Source organism: Arachis hypogaea, chromosome 18, assembly GCF_003086295.3.
Source record: "Arachis hypogaea cultivar Tifrunner chromosome 18, arahy.Tifrunner.gnm2.J5K5, whole genome shotgun sequence".
Lineage (NCBI taxonomy): Eukaryota > Viridiplantae > Streptophyta > Magnoliopsida > Fabales > Fabaceae > Arachis > Arachis hypogaea.
The window spans coordinates 111,106,884-111,129,120 of NC_092053.1; the positions used below are offsets into that span (position 1 = coordinate 111,106,884).

Genomic DNA, 22,237 nt, shown 5'->3' on the forward strand with positions numbered 1-22,237 from the left:
TGAGGCAATCTCAGTTGATCCAATGCATTTAGTTCATTGGTGAACAGGGGAGGTTCATCTCCCCAAGTCTCATTACCAAATAAATTGGCATTCAGCTTCATGATTGCACCAAGGAACTTGGCAACTTGCTCTTCAGTAACATCCTCATTCTCTTCAGAAGAAGAATATTCATCAGAGCTCATGAAGGGCATAAGGAGGTTTAATGGAATCTCTATGCTCTCTAGATGAGCCTCAGACTCCTCTGGTTCCTCAGAGGGGAACTCCTTATTGATCACTGGACGTCCTAGGAGGTCTTCCTCCTTGGAATTCACGTCCTCCCCTTCCTCCTTGGATTCGGCCATGATGGTCAATTCAATGACCTTGCACTCTCCTTTTGGATTTTCTTCTGTATTGTTTGGGAGAGTACTAGGAGGGATTTCAGTGACCCTTTTACTCAGCTGGCCCACTTGTGCCTCCAAATTTCTAATGGAGGACCTTGTTTCATTCATGAAACTCACAGTGGCCTTAGATAGATCAGAGACTAAATTTGCTAAATTAGAGGTATTTTGTTCAGAATTCTCTGTTTGATGCTGAGTGGATGATGGAAAAGACTTGCTATTGCTAAACCTGTTTCTTCCACCATTATTAAAGCCTTGTTGAGGCTTTTGTTGATCCTTCCATGAGAAATTTGGATGATTTCTCCATGATGAATTATAGGTGTTTCCATAAGGTTCACCCATGTAATTTACCTCTGCATTTGCAGGGTTTTCAGGATCATAAGCTTCTTCTTCAGAAGATGCTTCTTGAGTACTATTGGATGTAGCTTGCATTCCATTCAGACTCTGAGAAATCATATTGACTTGCTGAGTCAATATTTTATTCTGAGCTAATATGGCATTCAGAGCATCAATTTCAAGAACTCTCTTCTTTTGAGGCGTCCCATTACTCACAGGATTCCTCTCAGAAGTGTATATGAACTGGTTATTAGCAACCATGTCAATGAGTTCTTGAGCTTCTACAGGCGTTTTATTTAGGTGAATGGATCCACCTGCAGAAGTATCCAATGACATCTTAGCTAATTCAGACAGACCATCATAGAATATATCCAGGATGGTCCATTCTGAAAGCATGTCAGAAGGACACTTTTTGGTCAATTGCTTGTATCTCTCCCAAGCTTCATAGAGGGATTCACCTTCTTTCTGTCTGAAGGTTTGAACATCCACTCTAAGCTTGCTCAGCTTTTGAGGAGGAAAGAACTTGGCTAAGAAAGCCGTGACCAGCTTATCCCAAGAGTTCAGGCTATCTTTGGGTTGAGAATCCAACCATATTCTAGCTCTGTCTCTTACAGCAAAAGAGAAAAGCATGAGCCTGTAGACTTCAGGATCTACTCCATTAGTCTTAACAGTATCACAGATCTGCAAGAATTCAGTTAAGAACTGAAAAGGATCTTCAGATGGAAGTCCATAAAACTTGCAGTTTTGTTGCATCAGAGAAACCAATTGAGGTTTCAGCTCAAAATTGTTTGCTCCAATGGTAGGGATGGAGATACTTCTTCCATGTAAATTGGAATTAGGTACAGTAAAGTCACCAAGCATCCTCCTTGCATTATTATTATTTTCGGCCATATTGTCTTCTTCTTTTTCAAAAATTTCTATAAGGTTGTCTCTGGATTGCTGTATTTTAACTTCTCTTAGTTTCCTTTTTAGAGTCCTTTCAGGTTTAGGGTCTGCTTCAACAAGAATGTTCTTGCTCCTGCTCATATGAAAAAGAAGGGAACAGAAAAATAATAATAATAGAGATCCTTTTTGTCCAAGTATAGAGGTTCCCTTATGTGAGTATAAGAAAAGAAGAAGAGAAAATCTGAACTCAGAGAGAGAGGGGGTTCGGATTTTTGGTGAGTGAGGGAGAGATGTTAGTAGATGAATAAATAAATAGAAGGAGATGAGAGAGAAAGATTTTCGAAAATTATTTTTGAAAAAGGGTTAGTGATTTTCGAAAATTAGGAATAAAATCAAATTAAAATTAAAAATTGAAACAATTAGTTAATTAAAAAGAATTTTTGAAAAAAGAGGGAAGATATTTTCGAAAATTAGAGAGAGAGATTTAGTTAGGTAGTTTTGAAAAAGATAAGAAACAAACAAAAAGTTAGTTAGTTAGTTGAAACAAATTTGAAAATCAATTTTGAAAAGATAAGAAGTTAAGAAGTTAGAAAAGATATTTGAAAATCAAATTTTTGAAAAAGATAAGATTTAAAAAAAAAAAGATATGATAGGAAGATATGATTAGAATTAGTTTTGAAAAAGATTTGATTTTTAAAATCATAATTAATGACTTGACTCACAAGAAATCACAAGATATGATTCTAGAACTTAAAGTTTGAATCTTTCTTAACAAGTAAGTAACAAACTCGAAATTTTTGAATCAAAACATTAATTGATGATGTTATTTTCGAAAATATGATATAAAATAAAGAAAAAGATTTTTGAAAAATATTTTTATAATTTTTGAAAATAAATAAGAAAAATGAAAAAGATTTGATTTTTGAAAAAGATTTTGAAAAAGATAAGATTTTTAAATTGAAAATTTGATTTGACTCATAAGAAACAATTGAATTTTAAAATTTTTTTGAAAAATTCAATCCAAATTTTCGAATTTTATGAGAGAAAAAAGGGAAAGATATTTTTTTTTATTTTTTTTTAAATTTTTATGATGAGAGAGAAAAATATGAAAAAGACTCAATTCATGGAAATTATGGATCAAAACAATGAATGCATGCAAGAATGCTATGAATGTCAAGATGAACACCAAGAACACTTTGAAGATCATGATGAAAATCAAGAACATATTTTTGAAAAATTTTATATGCAAAGAAAACATGCAAGACACCAAACTTAGAAATCTTTCATGTTCAGACACTATGAATGCAAAAATGCACATGAAAAACAAGAAAAGACACAAAACAAGAAAATATCAAGATCAAACAAGAAGACTGGCCAAGAACAACTTGAAGATCATGAAGAACACTATGAATGCATGAATTTTCGAAAAATGCAAGATGAACATGCAATTGACACCAAACTTAAAAATTGACTCAAGATTCAAACAAGAAACACAAAATATTTTTTTGATTTTTATGATTTTCTAAATTTTTTTTTTGGTATTTTTCGAAAATTAATTTGAAAAAGGAAAATAAGGATTCTAAAATTTTTAATATGAATTCCAGGAATCTTGTACTCTTTAGTCTAAAGCTCCAATATGAGGGTTAGACATGGCTTAATAGCCAGTCAAGCTTTAGCATGTAAATCAGGTGGATCAGGAACAACAGCAGGTGGATTAGCAACAACTAGCTTGCTCTTGATAATGTTGGGTTGGAAGCCCCAGTCCAAATAAATTTAGACATGGCTTTACAGCCAGCCAGGCTTCAACATGCTTCATGAAACACTAGAATTCACTCTTAAAAATTCTGAAGAAGAATATATTTTTGAAAATAGTATTTTTATTTTTTCGAAAATAAAGGAAAAATTTTTTTTTTTTTGAAAAATTTTTGAAAAGGAAATTACCTAATCTGAGCAACACGATGAACCGTCAGTTGTCCAAACTCAAACAATCCCTGGCAACGGCGCCAAAAACTTGGTATGCAAAATTGTTACTCTGAGGTTGTAAAATTTGTTGTTCGTTCTCTCCCTGGCAATGGTGCCAATAACTGGTGCACAATACCATGGTCCAAGCATAAATTCACAACTTCGCACAACTAACCAGCAAGTGCACTGGATCGTCCAAGTAATAAAACCTTACGTGAGTAAGGGTCGATCCCACGGAGATTGTTGGTATGAAGCAAGATATGGTCATCTTGTTAATCTCAATCAGGCGGATATCAAATGATTATGGAGTTTTCGAAATTTAATAATAAATAAACAGAAAATAAGGATAGAAATACTTATGTAAGTCATTGGTAAGAATTTCAGATAAGCGTATAGAGATGCCTTCGTTCTTCTGAACTTCTGCTTTTCTGCTGTCTTCATCCAATCAGTCTTACTCCTTTTCATGGCTGGCTTTATGTAAGGACATCACCGTTGTCAATGGCTACTTTTCATCCTCTCTGTGAAAATGGTCCGATGCACTGTCACTGCATGGCTAATCATCTGGAGGCATCACCGTTGTCAATGGCTGCTTCCCGATCATACTGGAATAGAATTTACTATCCTTTTGCAGCTATCACTACGCCCAGCACTCGCAAGTTTGAAGTTCATCACAGTCATTCAATCTGTGAATCCTACTCAGAATACCACAGACAAGGTTTAGACTTTCCGGACTCTCATGAATGCCGCCATCAATCTAGCTTATACCACGAAGATTCTGATTAAGAGATCCAAGAGATAATCATTCAATCTAAGGTGGAATGGAAGTGGTTGTCAGGCACGCGTTCGTGGGGGAATGATGAAGATTGTCACGTTCATCACATTCATGTTGAAGTGCGAATGAATATCTTAGAAGCAGAATAAGTTGAATTAAATAGAAAAATAGTAGTACTTTGCATTAATTCATGAGGAACAGCAGAGCTCCACACCTTAATCTATGGAGTGTAGAAACTCTACCGTTGAAAATACATAAGTGAAAGGTTCAGGCATGGCCGAGAGGCCAGCCCCCAAAACGTGATCACAGGATCCAAAATTACAATCCAGGATGTCTAATACAATAGTAAAAAGTCCTATTTATAATAAACTAGCTACTAGGGTTTACAAAAGTAAGTAATTGATGCATAAATCCACTTCCGGGGCCCACTTGGTATGTTCTTGGGCTGAGCTTGAGTGTTACACGTGCAGAGGCTCTTTCTGGAGTTGAACGCCAGGTTGTAACGTATTTCTGGCGTTCAACTCTGGTTTGTAACGTGTTTCTGGCATTTAACTCCAGACAGCAGCGTAGAACTGGCATTCAACGCCCTTTTACATCATCTAAACTTGGCCAAAGTATGAACTATTATATATTGCTGGAAAGCCCTGGATGTCTACTTTCCAACGCAATTGGAAGAGCGCCATTTTGAGTTCTGTAGCTCCAGAAAATCCACTTTGAGTGCAGAGAGGTCAGAATCCAACAGCATCAGCAGTCCTTCTTCAACCTCTGAATCTGATTTTTGCTCAAGTCCCTCAATTTCAGCCAGAAAATACCTGAAATCACAGAAAAATACACAAACTCATAGTAAAGTCCAGAAATGTGAATTTAACATAAAAACTAATGAAAACATCCCTAAAAGTAACTAGATTCTACTAAAAACATACTAAAAACAATGCCAAAAAGCGTATAAATTATCCGCTCATCAAGGAGCCTCAAGCTTACGGACAACCTCCGTGGCAACAACCCTCTTCAATGTACTACGAGCAAGAGCCATTCCAAGATGCATATCAATCCGATGGCTATGGTGGACCTCCTTGTGACTACCAACAACTACCACCATATGCCTATGAATCCCCTCCTCAATATAGCCCTCAACCATACTCACAAGACTCATCCTACCAAACACTTCCATTTGACCCTAATTCTTATCCCCCATACCAACCACTTTATGAGCCAAATGGACCATACATAGAGCCAACCCAATTCTAACACAATTACTCCCAAGAACCACCATTCTCACATACACCACTTTAATATACACCACCTCCAATGTATGCAAACTTTCAACTACAAGATGAATTTTTCTTTCCACCACAACCCTCCATAGGAGAATGTCCATATCCATCAATTCAAGAGCAATATGGTCTTAATTATGTTAGCCAAGCAGAACAAGAGCCATGTGATCATTTTAAGGAGGCAATGGATCGACTTCAAGCAATCATCAATCAAATGGAACGAGAGGAAGGCCGAAAAGCACACGAAGCTCTCATGGCTAACATTGCCAAAACGAGAGCCACCATCTGGGACTCATGCAACAAAAAAAGCATTTCTACGAATGAATGTGGAAAGTCAACCGAAGAGCGGAGCATGAACAAGATCTTGGAATCTCAACTTGAGAACAAGGGACTGGAATGTGTTGTGCAACAAGTGGAAAAGATGGAGAATGTTGAACCGCCACATCCTTATCAAGATGAACCACCTTCCTATCATGAACCCTTCTTCCCAAGCAATGAACCCTCATATCCACTCTAATCTCCAATGGATGATACCCTTGGCGTTCTTCTTCAAGGGCAAAGAGAGATGCAAAGGACGACACTAGAGTTCATAGCTACCTTGACCGAAGTAATAGATAATTTAGCTTCACTGTGCTTCAACACTCAAAGTACCCCCATGGTCGTATGTGGAGAATCTAGTGAGGAGCGTAGCATGAAGGAGAAACTAGAAACTCCGGTGAAAAATGATGTGACTTTGTATTGGAACAATTGGAGGAAGCCGTAATTGTTGAAGAGGAAGAAGTGGTTGAAGACTTAGGAGATGCTGAACCTCCATGGAAATCTAAAGTTGTAGAGTATTCCTCCAAGAAGCTTGAAATTGATGTTGAGGAGGATAGTGTACAACCTCCAAGGCATGTTCCCTATGAAGAATTGGACGGAATAGATGAAGAGGCAAGTTCCCTTAGTGATAATGATCATGAATCAAGTCCTCCTAGTGATGAATTTGTATCCGCAAATGAATTCCTTGAGTTTGAAGGACCCTCCCCAATTGAGTTGGAGAATGATGTGGAGATGGAAGTATTTCGAAAAGGATGGACGGGAGTTGAATATGCTTTGTCAAGATCATTGGAGACTTCTCTACCTAGGTTTCCGTCTACTCCTTCATTTGAGTGGGTAAAACTCATCTCTATTAGCTTTATTATCCCATTTGAGTATGGTATACTTGAAATAGATGGCCAACTTAGGAGGCTTTGTGGAATGAAGCGTAAGAGAAGGATGTTTAGTGGTTGGAATTGTAAATCAATACTCATCAAGGTTGAGATTTCAAGATCTAGATGCAAGGGTTGGACTAGTGATCAATTGGTTGGATCTAAGAGAAGAGTTTGGTACTTCATTGAGAATTCGGATTTCTTACCGCCGGGTTAGAACAATGATGATCCACTTAAAGACGGGTGTAGAAATAAGATTTGGGATCTCGATATATAACAGGATCAACTTTGGGAGCTCAAAGCTTGTGAAGAACTTCATCAAGTCTTGGTGAATTCACTTGGAAATGTTGGAGCTTATTGGAAGTTCAAGCATTGGTGGAAGTTTCAAGATGAGTTCAAGCACAAGCCACCATGACAAGGAGCTCACCAAATGTCCAACTTAAGGACTTTAACTAAAAGTGCTAGGTGGGAGACACCCCACCATGGTAAATTCTTCCTATTTTCTCTTTTATTTATATTGGTAATAAATTGAATTTTTATTTTTAGTTAAGATTATTTAGTTTACGCTGTGGTTTCACCTGTTTACTAATGTTTGGCATTAATTTGATAGATTGTTGGTTTTTTGAAATAAAAAAAAGTGTTCCACGCATTGTGTCATATTGAATGTTGCTCTCTGGTTTAGAAACCAGAGAGTTGTGCTGGAACTGTGCGGTTGGGGTGCTAGGCACATGATAGTAAGAATTATTGTCAGTCTAGAATTTTCTCAATAGAAATAAGAACTTCGTTGTAAGCATAGTTTCAAACCAATTAATAACTCTTAATCAAATTTTAATGTTTTGGTTGTCACAAGTACAAACCCCAATGAAAATTAACCGAAGTATTCAAACCTCGGGTCGTCTCACAAGGAATTGCAATGAAGTGATCAATTATTGGCTATGAAGGAACATGAGAGGGGGGTTTGATTGATAAAAAGGTCAAGAAAGTAAATGGCAAGAAAATAAAGCAAACAATTAAAGAAAACAATTAATAAAAAAAGACATTCATGGCAAAGATTGAGATTATAGGCTTTCTATCCTAGTCATACAATGATTAACAAGAGCTTATCCTATTTAGTCAACTCCAACAATGGAAGAAGGTACAATGTTAACTTCACACGAGAGAAAGTCAAATAAGACTAGTTAATCTCAATCCAAAAGTCTTAGTCAATTTACTAATTGAATTAGTAAAAGACTAGCGTCAATGGAAGCAATATTAACTAACAACTCTAGATCACCAACATAAGTTGGGTATTAATGACTCAAGATTACCTAATTTCTCTTTCCAAGCCAAGAATGCACAAAAAGCTACTCTAACATTCAACCAAGCATTTTGTCAAACACTTGGAAGGCATAAAAGGAAAGCACAATAAATTGCAAGAAAAGATAAATTCTACAACTACCAATTGCAAGAAAACAATAATAACAACTAAATTAAACAATAAAGGAACATAAAGCATCAAATTACATTAAAGAAAAACCAAATCCAATAAATAGTTCATCAACATAAAAATGACATAAAAGGAGAATTAACAAGAGAACTAAGAAGAATAAAGCTATAAGAACAAGAAATTGTAAAGAAAATAATATGAAAACAAGAATTTAACCTAGATCTAAGAGATTATTAACCTAATCCTAACCTAATTCTAGAGAGAAGAGGGAGCTTCTCTCTCTAGAAACTAACTAAGGCATGCTTCCTACACTAAAACTAATTGCTCCCCCTTTGTCCAAGCTTGAATTCTGCATGAAATAGCCTCAGGAATGAGTTGGATTTGGGACTGGAAAGCTCAAAAAATCACCCCCAGTATTTTCACTTTAATGAGATCACGTGCTGGCTGTGACGCGTACGCATGGGTCACGCGTACGCGTCGTCTAACTTTTTCTTGTCACGCGTACGCGTCATGTCACGCGTACGCGTCGCCTTCGACGATGCACCTCTTCACGCATGCGCGTCTGTCACATGTGCGCGTCTCTCTAAACACTCCAAATCCTTGTTTTTCCATGAATTCTCCACTTTGCATGCTTTTTTCTCTTCACGTCTTCCATCCAAAACTTGCCTTATGAACCTGAAATCACTCAACAAACACATCAAGGTATCGAATGGAATTAAAGTGAATTAAATTTAGCTATTTTGAGGCCTAAAAAGCATGTTTTCACACTTAAGCACAAATTTAGGGAGAATTACAAAACCATGCTATTTCAATGAATAAATGTGAGATAAGTTGATAAAATCCCCTAAATTATGCATAAGATAAACTACAAAATTGGGGTTTATCAAACCTCTCGACACTTAAACTAAGCATGTCCTCATGCTAAACTCAAGAAATAAACAAAGGGTATCAACATTTATTCAATGCAAACTATCTATTTGCAATCTATCTATATGGATTCTAGCTAAATGCATGCGATTACTTTGTCAAAATAAATCAACTTCCAAGAAAGCATATATGAACATGTGGGCTCAAGGTATTAACAACCAAGTCAAATCCACAATTGAATTGAGTTATTAAAAAGAATTTACAAACTTGCAAGAAAAGCGATGATTATAGGTGAAAGCATGTAATTGAGCAATTGAACCCTCACCGGATGTGTATCCACTCTAGTCGCTCAAGTGTATAGGGTTGATTCACTCAATTCTCCTCTAATCATACTTTCTAATATTTTTTTTCATCTAACAATCAACAATCATTTCATGAATGCATACAAATATCATGAGGACTTATTCATAGGTTGTAATGGGGTTAGAGTCAAGGTAAGATTGTATTTAGTTAAGTGGACTTAGAATTTGAATATTTGATTAACTTAAACTTCTCACCTGACCTATGACAACCTATACAATTTCAAAGCTAACCTAACTACCCATTCTTCACTTTTCACACACTCGTGCATTCTTTTTTGATCGCCACACATATGCATTGATTTTTATTGAACTTTTCTTTTAGGGCATTTTGTCCCTTTTTATTGCTTTTCTTTTTCTATATTTTTTTCTTTATATATATATATATATATATATATATATATATATATATATATATATATTTCTTTTATTTTTCTTTATTTTGTATATATTTTTTTTTGAAATAAAGTATATACAAAAGTATCAATGTATATGGTTTAACATTTAATGCATGAGTATGTACCAAATTCTCAATATTTTCAATAAAAATACAAAAACACCCTTTTATCCCTACCAATGTTCCCAACTCTCCCACAATCAAATGATAAACACTCTCACTAGCCTAAACTAATCAAAGATCCAAACAAGAGACATTTATTATTTTTTTACTTAGGGCTTGTAATGTGCTAAAATTAAGAACAAATGGGTTTAGCATAGGCTCAAAATTGGCTAACAATGGAAGATAAAAGGTGAGGCTATTTGGGTAAGTGAGCTAATTGAAACAACGACCTCAATCATATAAGTGCATTCATACACAAAATATTGGACATAAAGAATCAAACAAGTCAAAGATTACAATCATAGAAAGAGAATAATACACACGAGAATAAAAATAAGTGGTTATATGATGTAACCACACAAGTAGGCTCAAATCTCACATGCTTGTGTTCTTAGCTCAAAAATATGTTCCACAATATATATAATTCAAGCAAGTTCTAAAATTTTTTTTTCAATCAATTGGGGTGCCCTATAGATAAATTTCTTAGAAAATTTTATTATTTTGACTAAGCTTATTATATATATATATATGCAAAATAAGAAAATGCAACAAAAAATCCTAAAATACCTAAAAATGAAATGCAAAAGTGTTGGGATTAGAAAATCGTCACCCAAAAATGCCAAGTGGTCGGACGACCTCCTCACACTTAAAAGTTTGCACCGTCCTCAGTGCATTCAAAGATGAGCAAGGGGGTACGGCGACATTCCGAGTTGCCACCTTCAGTTGGTAGATCAATCGGCTGCTGCGTGTTCTTTCTCCCGCTTCCGTTTTTTGCTTATGGTAACTTATCCTAAGTAATAAGGAATAGGATATAGTGAGACAAGTAAATGCAAAAGTAAGGAAGCATATATTGTTGGAATGAGGTGATGATCACTAAGATGAAGTGAGCGAGTTAGTGTAACATTGATGAAAAATAGGTGTGTGAGTTCTAAGTTGCATGCGGTTAAGAACACGCACTAGCATAGAAAGTTATGTCACAATTACACAAAAGAAATTATGCACTTCACTTATTCTAGTGTGCTTGAAATACTTCAAAGTAACTTGTAAGTTAAGATAAGCAAACAAGTGATAAAGAAGCATGGAAGCACTCAAAAAAATAATCAAGCAATTGTGAATTATATAATGGATGGACATTGATTGATGTGTAAGTGAACTTAGTGAATCAATTTAAATATAAAGCTCACACATCAAGTAATGACACATATTGAAATTTATTTGTAACACCTAAGTGACATAGAGGTGGAACACATGGGTGCTATGGAACTTAGGTAAAAGAAGATAGAAGTGAAAACCAATCACATAGCAAGCATGGTCCACAAAGCTCAGAAAGCTCAAAAATATGTCACTAGGTAAGCTTGCGATCCAATTCACAATTCCAAAATCTCAATGCATGAAATAGGTGATGTGAATAAAGGACAATCATAAACAAGTATCACCTAACAAAAAAATGCATTGATTGTGTACAATTGTCTCATAATAGATAAAGAAATCAAATCACATGGTGGCCAAAACATGCAATTCAAAAGAATTAGAAAGTTTGAAGGCAATGTAACATGTACTTGGTATTCACAAATGTTAAGCATGAAAAATTCCAAACCAAGTAACAAATTATAACCTCAATAAAATAAGTCCAACAATGAAAATTAACAACAATGATGTTAAACTAACATCCTATCAATAATCAGCAGCAAAAACTGTGAACAATATTAATAATCCAACACTTATAATGAAAAATAGAAAAATAAACATAAATCAAACTAACTAAATAACCAACTAACTAAAAAAAATGGTGATATATGGTGATTAGTGTTGGATGATGGTTAAAGAAGGGAAAGAAAAGAAGAGAGAAGAAGAATGAAAGAAATGAAAAAGAGAGAAGAAAAGAAGTGGGTGAAACAGGGCAGTCCACGCGTACGCATGGTGTAACGCGTAAGCGTGGTGGGATGAAATGGGTGCAACGCGTACGCATGGGTTACGTGTATGCGTGATGGACAAATCAGAGAGGCGACGCTTAAGAGTGCGGTGACACGTGCGCGTGGGTGGATTTTGTGCTAGAGGCACAACTCCAGCCCAAAACTCCCACAACTCTCTGGAATTTGTATGGGAGGTGAAAATTTTGGGGCCACGCGTATGCGAAGGCGAGGCGTACGCGTGGGTGGTTGAATTTCTTGGGGTCATGCGTACGCGTGGCATGGTGCTCTATTTTTCAAAATTTTTCCAAGTTCTTGCACCAAACCAAGCATTCCAAACCTCCAAACAGCTACCAAAACACCATAAAACCTTATTCAACCTACTAGACTCCCAAATAAACTCAACAAACTAAACTAATCATGAAATTAAACTAATTTTACCAATATTTACAAAAGAGAAAAATAAAAAGGTGTTACCATGGTGGGGTGTTTCCCACCTAACACTTCTCTTTATTGTCCTTAAGTTGGACTTATGGGGAGTTCTCATCAAGGTGGCTTGTACTTGAATTCTTCTTGGAACTTCCACCATTGCTTGGACTTCCATTGGTTGTCAGAATTCCCAACCAAGTGCACTAAACCTTGGTGAAGTTCTTCACAAGTCATGAGCTCCCAAAGTTGATCCTCCTCTTATAATCCGGGATCCCACACTTTGTTTTCACACCCGTCTTCTAATTGATCATGATTGTTCCCTCTGGGTGGTAAGAAAGCCGAATTCTCATTTAGGCACCAAACGATCCTCCTAGACCCATCCAATTGAGCACTAGTCCATCCCTTGCTCCTCAATCTTGAGCTTCCAACCATAATGAGCTTAGACTTACAATGCCAACCACTAAACATCCTTCTCTTACGCTTCATTCCACAAAGTACCCTAAGTTGGCCATCCGTTTCAAGCATATATATACCATATTCAAGTGGGATAATAAAGCTTAGAGTTATGAGTTTTACCCACTCAAATGAAGGATTGGATGGTGACTTAGGTAGAGAAGTTTCCAATGATCTTGACAAAGCACGTTCCACTCCCGTCCATCCCCTTCTAGGGGCTTCCGCCACTTGGCAAGGTTCTTCAACCTCTACCTCTTGCCAATCTTCCTCAAGTTCACATTCTTCTTCACCAATCTCTTCAAGCTCTTCCCCATCACTCAAATCATAAATAGGAGGTTGAGTGAAATCTACCTCATCATCAATTCCAAATTCAATGGGGAAGGATCTATCAAGCTCAAAAGGATCATATGTTGATGCGGAATCATCATAGATAGGAGGATTTATTGCTTGCTCCACTTCTTCCATTTCTTCAATCACATTATGCCTTGGAGGTTGTGCACTATCCTCCTCAACACCAATTTCATACTCCATGGAAGAAGGCTCTTCAACTTGAGATTCCTCTTTGCACTAAACATCTTCTAAATCCTCAACCACTCCTCCCTCTTGTTCAACAATATCGGCTTCCTCCTCTTGTTGCACTTCTTGCTTTAACTCCTCCTCTTCACCTTGAAGCTTCAAGTTCACTCCCTCACTATGATTTTTGGTTGCTTCTCCACATTCAACAATGGGAGTGCCTTGATCGCGTAAGCTTAGGTGGGATGAGACCATGTTGCTAATGGCTTCCGCCATGATAGCGAACTTGGTTTCTAGCTTCTTGAACTCCTTTTGCGTCTCCTCTTGTTGCCTTTGGATATAAGAGCTAAGATCTCTTTTTTCTAGCATGAGGGCATGGAGATCTTCATCCGTTGGGGGCGGCGTGGGAAGAGAGGGTTCATTGTTTAAGGGAAAGGTATCGTAGTTGGAAGATAGTTCATATTGGTGAAAGTCTTGAGGTGTTGTATAGGGAAATTGTGGTTCTTAGGAGTATTGGTGTTGGAATGGTGGTAGCTCTAGGTATGGTTCATATGGTGGTTGGTATGGTGGATATGGATTATGGTCATATGGAGGTGAATGGTGGTATGAGGCTTGTGAGTATGATTGACAACAATCTTGAGGGTTTGGTTCATAATTGTGTACATTATGGGGTGAATTGTAGCCATGAGAGATTGGAGGAGGTTGTTGCCATGAAGGTTGACTATAAATATTTAGCTCCTCCCTAATTTGATATCCATTCCCACAATGTGGTTCCAAAGCTTTTATTCCCTACAACATAATTGTAATCAAACTCATAGCCAAAGTAATGAGAATTCATAATAGCAAAAGAAAATAACACAAAAACTAATAGGAAACAAGAGAAACAAAATTCTACAACTAGCAAATAAAGCAAAAATCAAACTATTCACAATATTCACATATGAACAATAGCCAATAACATAACACCATTGTAATTCCCCGGCAACGGCGCCAAAAATTTGATAGTAAGAATTATTGTCGGTCTAGAATTTTCTCAATAGAAATAAGAACTTCATTGTAAGCATAGTTCCAAACCAACTAATAACTCTTAATCAAATTTTAATGTTTTGGTTGTCACAAGTACAAATCCCAATGAAAATTAACCGAAGTATTCAAACCTCGGGTCGTCTAACAAAAAATTGCAATGAAGTGATCAATTATTGGCTATGAAGGAACACGGGAGGGGGTTTGATTGATAAAAGGGCAAGAAAGTAAATGGCAAGAAAATAAAGCAAACAATTAAAGAAAGCAATTAATAAAGAGAGACATTCATGACAAGGATTGAGATTATAGGCTTTCTATCCTAGTCATACAATGATTAACAAGAGCTTATCCTATTTAGTCAACTCCAATATTGGAAGAAGATACAATGTTAACTTCACATGAGAGAAAGTCAAATAAGACTAGTTAATCTCAAACCAAAAGTCCTAGTCAACTTACTAATTGAATTAGTAAAAGACTAGCGTCAATGGAAGCAATATTAACTAACAACTCTAGATCACTAACATAAGTTGGGTATTAATGACTCAAGATTACCTAATTTCTCTTTCCAAGCCAGGAATGCTCAAAAAGCTACTCTAACATCCAACCAGCATTTTGTCAAACACTTAGAAGGCATAAAAGGAAAGCACAATAAATTACAAGGAAAGATAAATTCTATAACTACCAATTGCAAGGAAACAATAACAACAACTCAATTAAACAATAAAGGAACATAAAACATCAAATTGCATTAAAGAAAAACCAAATCCAACAAAGAGTTCATCAACATAAAAATGACATAAAAGGAGAATTAAGAAAGAGAACTAAGAAGAATAAAGCTATAAGAACAAGAAATTGTAAAGAAAACAAGATGAAAACAAGAATTTAACCTAGATCTAAGAGATTATTAACCTAATCCTAACCTAATTCTAGAGAGAAGATGGAGTTTCTCTCTCTAGAAACTAACTAAGGCATGCTTCCTATACTAAAACTAAGTACTCCCCCTTTGTTAAATCTTGAATTCTGTAGGAAATAGCCCCAGGAATGAGTTGGATTTGGGCCTGGGAAGCTCAGAAATCGCCCCCAGCATTTTCACTTTAATGAGGTCACGTGCTGGCTGTGACACGTACGCATGGGTCACGCGTACGTGTCTTCTACCTTTTTCTTGTCATGCGTATGCGTCGCCTTCGACGATGCACCTCTTCACGCGTGTGCATCTGTCACGCGTGCGCGTCGCTCTAAACACTCCAAATCCTTGTTTTTCCATGAATTCTCCACTTTGCATGCTTTTCTCTTCACTTCTTCTATCCAATACTTGCCTTATGAACCTGAAATCACTCAACAAACACATCAAGGTATCGAATGGAATTAAAGTGAATTAAATTTAGCTATTTTAAGGCCTAAAAAGCATATTTTCACACTTAAGCACAAATTTAGGGAGAATTACAAAACCATGCTATTTCATTGAATAAATGTGAGATAAGTTGATAAAATCCCCTAAATTAAGCACAAGATAAACCACAAAATTGGGGTTTATCAGTGCACAACCCAACCCACGCGTGCACGTCGCTGACGCGTACGCGTCATTTGCAATTTTAGCTTCCCACGCGTGAGCGTGGCCGACGCACACGCGTCGTATGTTAATGATACCACCTCCAGTATAAACACCCGAGAGTTGTGCGAGAACTATGCGAGTGTTGTGCGAGAAGCACAATTCCCCTCCACGCGTACGCGTGAATGACGCGTACGCGTCACCTTCTCTTTTCTGCTTTTCATGCATACGCATGACTGACGCGTACGCGTCACCTCCTTATTCTGCAATCCACGTGTGCGCGTGGACGACGCTTACGCGTCGCGTCCTCTTTTCCTTTCTTCTTCTTTTTTCTCTCCTTTCTTCTTCTTTCCTCTTCCCTTCTCACTTTCTTCTCCCCCTTTCTCATCCTTATTCTCTTTCATTCTCTTTTACTTATTGCATTTGCATACTTTCATTCATTGCATTTTAACTTTGTGCATGTTTTTATTTCTTTTTCTAAGTTTGATATTTTTTCATTGGTTTTGAATTCTCTTACTCATCTGTCGAATATTTCTTCCATTATATTGTTGGGCGATATTATTTATAGGTCAATGCTAATCTTCTATGACACTTGTATTCCTTGTGCATTGATATGAACTTATATTGTCTTTCATGCCCACTCTCTCTCCCTCATTATTGAAATTCTTGCATATTGATATGCCATTCGCCTATATTATTTTCTCACTTGCATGTCATAGCTACCATGTAGACATGTAGTTGAGAACCTCATTATTATATGGCATTAGCCCACCCATATTTTATTTGCTTACATATCTTTGTTTGTGAGTTATTCTTCTTCCTTTTTCTCTTCTTTCAGGATGACCACCAAGAAGGAAAACAGAAAACTTCTAAATGGGGCGGACAAACAAGTTTCTATGCACAATCTTTGGGAGAAAGCGCATCAGTTGTCACCACCCGTTCACTTGCACATCTTTGCATGCACCGAGGACGGTGCAATCTTTAAGTGTGGGGAGGTCGATACCGACATCCGTGGGTAACAATTCTTTTTTCCAACACCAATTTTTAATTTTCTTTTTTAGTTAGTTGTTGCATTGCATAATAGATTGCATGTGTAGTTAGTTGCTTGCATGTATGTACTACTTGGTTGAAGTGATGAATTCTCTTCCAAGAAACTGTTGTATAACATTTCACTAATTTGGATTAAAATTTTTGTTGAACTTGCTTGAAGAAATTTATTTTGGAATATGGTTTAGAGCTCGAACACACAAAATCAGTGAAATTTTGAACCTATTTGATTTGTTGCATCTTATCAACCAATGTTTTATTATGGTGTGTGTTGTTCTCTCTAAAATTGCGATCTCTGTCTTACTTGATTCTATATTTCTATTGTTTAATGTATGCATGCACCTACGTGATTGAAGCCTTTGTTTCACTATAGCTCACATACCCATATGGCCTTACCCTTTCATTATCCTTTGCAAACCAATGTTGAGCCTATTTTACCCCATTTGTTCTTTACTTTAGCACATCATTAACTCTAAGCGAAAAACAATGAATGTCCTTAATTTGAATCCTTGGTTAGCTTAGACTAGTGAAAGTGTTCATGATTTAAGTGTGAAAAAATTGGGTTTAGAAACATTTGGTTTGAAAATTGGGTATTGTATATTTTTGGTGAAAATATAAAAAAAATAGTTGAGCACATATTCTTGCATTCAATACCTTAATCATATGCATTGGAAAAAAAAAAAGAAAAAAAAAGAAAAAAAAAGAGAAAAAGCAAAGAAAAAGAGCAAATAATAAAAGGGGACAAAATATCCCAAAGTAAATGCATATGTACTGTACTCAAAATTTGGATGCATGAATATGAGGTAAACATAGTTAATGGGTAGTTAGATTTTATATTCTGATTACATGGATTGTCTTAAGTTAGGTGGGAAGTTTAGGTTAATCAAGGATTCAGATTTTAGTCCACTTGACCAAATACAATCCTACCTTGACCCTAACCCCATTACAACCCTTAAAAGACCTCTTGATATGTGTATTCGTACATTAAATTTTTGTTGATTGGTAGGAGAAGAGCAAGCCTTAGAAAGCAAGCTTAGTAGAGAGTTGAGAGAATCGAACCTTAAACACTAGAGTGATTAGAGTGTATACACTTCCGGTGAGGGTTCGATGCTCGATTCTTTGTTCCCGGCTTTCACGAGCTTTCTTCTTGCACGTCTACTTGTACTTTATTTTGTAATTTGAATTAGTGGAATTCAGTTCATATTTGTTTTGGAAGGTTGATTTACTTTTAACCAAGTAGGTAAAAGCATTTTGCGTTTAGTTGCATTCATATAGATAGGTTGCATTTCATAAATTCTACCATTCCTCTTCACCTCCTTTATAGCTTCTCTTGAGCTTCGCATGAGGACATGCTAATGTTTAAGTGTGGAGAAATTGATAAACCACTATTTTACGGTTTATTTTGTATTGAATTGAGTGGATTTTATCAATTATTCATACACTTATTCATATAAATTGCATGGTTTTACAAATCCTTCCTAATTTTGTGTTATGATTGAAAACATGCTTCTTTGGCCTTAAATTTGCAAATTTTTAATCCTCTTTTATTACCATCGATATCGTGATATATTTGTTAAGTGTTTTCAGGTTTTCTAGGGCAGAATGGCTTAGAGAATGGAAAGGAAGCATGCAAAAGTGGAAGGAACACAAGAAATTAAGGATTTCAGAATCTGGAAGCAACGCGCACGTATGGACGACGCGTACGCGTGACTGGTGCAACAGACAAGTGACGCGTACGCGTGGCTGACGCGTGCGCATGACGAGCGTCACGTATTGCATTAAACAGAATTCGCTGGGGGCAATTTCTAGGCTGCTTTTGACCCAATTTTAGGCCTGAAAATACAGATCAGAGGCTGCAGAGTGGAGCTTGAAGGGAGACGAACTTTCATTCACACAATTTTAGGTTTTAGATGTAAAATTCTAGAGAGAGGCTCTCTCCTCTCTCTAGGTTTTAGGATTTCTACTCCAATTTCTTCTTAGATTTAGATTTAATTTCTGTTTTTATTTACAATTTCTTGCAATTTATTGTTCTAGCACCTTTATTCTTCAATTCTACATGTTATTTCCTTCACTTTGTTACCCTTATGTTTATGCACTCTTGATACTTTGGACCTTTGTTAATGCAATTTATATGTTCATGTTGTTATTGCTTTCTTCAGTTGTCATTGTTAATTTCTTTCAATTGGTAGTTGTTAGTGTTGGAGATAAGTGTGTATGTCCAACAAAATACTATTGTGAATTATTATTATTATTATTTCTTTTTATAAGAATAAACTTTTATAATTATGATAGTGTCCTTAATTAAAATTAAAAACGAATAATTACGATAGGGATCGTAATAATGAGATATACGTTTTTTGAGTACTTTTAATTTAAATTGTTCTTAATCGTAGAATCACTAAAAATGGGACATTAGTGATTCGGATAGATTAATATATATATATATAATACTCTTCATTGGATGAAGATTAATAGATCTCATTTATTAAATTATATATATAAATGGTATATATAGAGATATAACCATTAAACTGACTCACTCTAAGAATTCCTAATGGTTATAGTTACCGTATATTTGTCAATAGGATATTCTTATGATGAACATAATATTAGAATTTTTCTTTGACCTGCGACTATCATAGTAATTGACAATGTATTTGTTATACTTTGATTCCGGACACCTAACACCCTACGGTGTTAGTTGAATGGATATTGGGTATGATTTAAATACTTGTAGAATTAATGATTAGTCAAAATGGAATCCATCAACTATGGTAATGAGTTTGAGCTCTACGATTATAATGAATGAAATAAACAATGCCTTGGCCAAGGGGTTTGAATGAATTAAGAAATGAGTTTCTTAAGTCATTCATAATTCATTATAATAATGGTAACAAGTTAGAGTTTGACAATTAAACCGTACTCTAAAAGTTAGCCAAGAGCTGAAAAGATGGAATGAGTTATATTTTTTGTTCATCTTGGGTTCTTAGTAAAAATATTATTACTTCATACTATCGGGTCGTCAAGGAGCGTTGCTAGACGCCAACCTTGATTAGTAAATTTAGTATGACTAATTTACTACCCGCTTAGTATTGAACCTATAGGGTCACACACTAACGAGTGTTCTAATCCTTGGTAAATAATCATTTAATTATTATTTTGATTAGATCAAATAAATAATTATATTAATTCAAATGAAATATTATTATATTCTTTGCTAGCACCATGAATATAATAATATGATAATTGAGAATATTAAATAATTAATTATTTATTCTATGATGAGTTTTAATTATGGATAAGATCCCAACTGATTCTGTTTCAAATTAAATTGTAATTTGATTCACAAATCAATCACCAATCTCATACTATATGTGTGTGTGTGTGTGTGTGTGTGTGTGTGTGATAAAAGAAAGATCCAACAAGTTATTCTTTTACCTCCACATACACAAATATTCCATTCTTAGTGAAGAATTGCTGGTGCAAGGAGTTGCAAGAAATTTCTCAATTAAATCCATTGGTCAAGGAGTTGACAACAAGGATCAGTCTCGGTGTGGATACACATAGTACCTTCGTACTATCGAAGGAGAAAGTTTTTCATTCACTAGGGTACTCAGGTATTGGCATCTAACCCATCTTATTTCAATAAAATTTTAAGCACAAAATAGATCAATAGGATTACTTTATTACTTTCGCTGCGTGTTATGAACACTTGTAATTCTATAGTGGTATCAGAGCCATGGCCCTTTTGTGTTTAAAATTTTATTGCAAAAAAAAAATTTACAGAATTAATAGAATTAATTTAAATTTTGTTATTATAGTGAATGTGATTCCTAATAATGGCATGGGATGCTATTATTAAAATTATAAATTTATATGGGATAAAATTATATGTATGTTAGGAACATACTGTTATTATTTTTTTTTATTTATTTATGAAATAAAACTGAAAGGAAAAAAAAGATAAATAAATTTTATATTTTGTTTACGAGGAGTTACCTGACAACCAGGAGATTCGTACTCAAGGATAAAATTTATATATATGTATTTGATACATGGAATGAATTAATTTTTACTTGAACCTAGACAACCTAGGGGTATAAAATATAATTCAATTAAATAATAACCTGACAACCAGGTAATTATTTGGGATTAAAATTGTATGTGATACATTTAATCATCTGTTTAAAAATGTATGAGTAATGACTTGACAACCAAGATACTCATTCATGATTTTAAATATTTTTTTAACACTTAATTTAAGAAATAAAGATTTCTTAATTTTCTATAATAATAATTATTGTAGAAAGTGTTATTTGTATGTGTGAATACGTACTTATATTTGTTTTTTTTCCTTTTAGATTCATGAATAATATGTCTACTCTATCACTGCGTGGCATACTTGAAAATAACAAATTGGCTGGAGCCAGTTATGATGATTGGTATCGCAATTTGAGAATTATTCTCATGCATGAAAGGCTAATTGATATAATCGATAAGCCTGCTGTAACGGCCCCAGTTCCTAAAGAGGATGAAAGTATTGATAATGAGGCAACCAAGGCTTATGAGAAGTACTTGGAAAATTGTCTTACTGCCAAATGCATCATTCTGGCATCCATGGGTTCTGATCTTCAAAGGCAACATCAGGATATGGATCCACCAACTATTGTTGAACATCTTAAGAAGATGTATGGTGCACAAAGTAAGACGGCCCGATATCAATTGTCCAAAACTTTGTTTAGATCTACACTTGATGTGGACTCTCCTGTTGGACCCCATGTTCTTAAGATGATTGATCTTATTGAACAACTTGAGAAGTTGGGATGCAAATTGGGCAAAGAACTTTCACAAGATTTGATCTTGCAATCTCTTCCAGAAACCTTTTCACAATTCATTGTTAGCTTTAATATGATTAAAGTAAGCTGTGATCTTCATGAAATGCTCAACATGCTAATTGATTATGAGAATCAAATTGCATCTGAGAAAAAGAAAGGAGTTGCTATGGTAGTTGGCAGCTCTTCTAAGAAAAAAGGAAAGTGGAAAGCAAAAGAAAATGGAAAGAATAATTTTAAAAGAGAACCAATGGCACCTAAAGGTGGTGTGACCAAACCCAAGGGCAAACAAGAAAAGGCTGACAAAAATGATGCTGAATGCTTTTATTGTAAAGGCAAAGGTCATTGGAAAAGAAACTGCAAGGAGTACCTTGCTTCTTTGAAAACCAAAGAGGAAGGTAAGACATGCTTGAAAACAGTTTTCATGATTTCTTTAGCTACTATTAATTCTTCTATATGGGTATTAGATACCGGAAG

General features: G+C 35.5%; 1 non-coding gene across 1 annotated transcript; it reads left to right on the plus strand.

Annotated features, from left to right (window-relative positions):
- The first annotated feature begins 1,103 nt into the window (after positions 1–1,103).
- LOC112774847 (small nucleolar RNA R71) lies at positions 1,104–1,211 on the plus strand. Its single transcript, XR_003189306.1, has one exon. It is a non-coding gene; the product is annotated as a small nucleolar RNA R71 (small nucleolar RNA).
- The last annotated feature ends 21,026 nt before the right edge of the window (positions 1,212–22,237 follow it).